Below are 1,977 nucleotides of genomic sequence, written 5' to 3' on the forward strand. Positions count from 1 at the left end.
TTTGAGACAGAGTCTAGCTCTGTTGCCCAGTCTGGAATATAGTGGTGCCACCTTGACTCACTGCAACCTCCGCCTCCTGGGTCCAAGCTATGATCCTGCCTCAGCCTCTTGCATAGCTGGGATTACAGGCACTTGCCACCATGCCTAGCTAATTTTTGTATTTTTAATAGAGTCAGGGTTTCACTGTCTTGGCCAGGCTGGTCTCGAGCTCCTGACCTCTTGATCCGCCCGCCTCAGCCTCCCAAAGTTCTAGGATTACCAGTGTGAGCCACCACACCCAGCCTCTGCTGGCTCTTTATAACCAAATAACTGCAGAAACAGCAAACACCTTGACCTGGCAGATGGTCCTAAGTCATCATTGTGTCTCTGAGCTCACAGAGGCCCTGGGATCAGCTCTGGAACCAGCCTCTACCTTTCCCCAGAGCAGGGAAAAGTGGAAAGGCTAGAAACTTACACACTGTAAAGACACACCAAGGAGTTGAAATGAAAAAATGTTTTGTACAGATCTGAGCACTTACAGTCCAAGACACCCAGTTGCCTAAAATCTGGGGATTGCAGATAAAAATAGTCTAAAGGATTAGGATGGTTTCTATGGGCAACTCCTGAGCTCATGTTTCTAAGGAGCTGATCTGTTGATTGTTAATGAGTCCTGTGAGTGCTTTAAAACAGAAAAATGACATGGCGTTTTGAGAGATCTAAACTAAAACCAATTTGCACACACTTCAGGAAATATGAGAAAGAAAAAGCTTTTAATTTTTCTTTATTTCCTCATTATTGAAAAGGTCATTGATCAGTTGAGTACAGATTATTTATCAAATAATCAAATGAAATAATTTGGGGTGGGGAGCTGGGGAGAGATAGCAAGGGGAGAGATGCCAGATGTAGGTGAAGGGAAGGAAGGCAGCAAATCACACTGCCACGTGTGTACCTATGCAACAATCTTGCATGTTCTTCACATGTACCCCAAAACCTAAAATGCAATAAAATAAATAAATGGGAAAAAAAAAGTTCTTTTGAGTTTAAAGTGAAAAGTAACCAGAGAAGTCTTTTAACTTGTACCTAAAACAATTTGCTAACATATTGTGTTTGTGGCAATTTCCTTTATTAATGTCTTCACTTTTTCTTGGGAATCACTACTGCAAAATAGTTAAAAGAATATCTCTGGTTTCACTAAGTAAAAGACCAACAAACCAATTGAAAAGCTGACAAAGCATATGAATAAGATAGCTTATTTGTAAAACATAATAAACAAGCCCTAAACGTAGGGGAAGGTGTTCAACCTCATTCATAAGAGAAATGTGAATGTGAATTCAATGAGAATATCTTTTATCACCTATAAAAAAGGCAAAAATTCAAAATGTGACAGCACATTCTAAGGATGACGCTATAAGAATAAACACAAAGTACAGGAAAATGTGTAAATTGAAGGGAAATCTAGCAATATTAGGAAATCATAAAAGCTGAAAAATGAAGAATTTTTCAACCTGGAAATACCACCTCTGGAAATTAACCCAACAGATACACTTACAAATAAGAAAAGATGAGCATCAAGATTATTGGTGCGTGTATTGTGTGAACGAATAGACAAGAATTGAAGGTGTCCATCAACCATGAACTCATTAAATCATGACACAGTCATGTAACAGAACATGCAGCTTAAAATAATGAGAAGGACTTTTATGACCTGCTATTGGAAAGAGCTTTAAGCTATATTATTAATGGAGAAAAAAAAGTGTGTAGAGCATACAACTTTTTGTGGAAGTAAGGTAGGAGAAACAAAAAAAAAGTGTGTATTTGCATGTGTTTGCATTTTCCTTAAAAGCCCGGTAGGTATATGCCAGAAACTCCTAGAAGTTGTCAACTATGTATTGGAGCTGGGGTTAGGAGCGAGCAAAGAGAAAACAGGCAGGACCAGAGTGGAAGCAAGACTCCTCACCGCGTGCCTTTTAGATTTTTTTTTTTTTTTTTTTTTTTTTT

The sequence above is a fragment of the Sapajus apella genome, unplaced genomic scaffold (assembly GCF_009761245.1).
Source record: "Sapajus apella isolate SASKATOON/1434 unplaced genomic scaffold, GSC_monkey_1.0 scaffold70, whole genome shotgun sequence".
In the NCBI taxonomy this organism is placed as follows: Eukaryota; Metazoa; Chordata; class Mammalia; order Primates; family Cebidae; genus Sapajus; species Sapajus apella.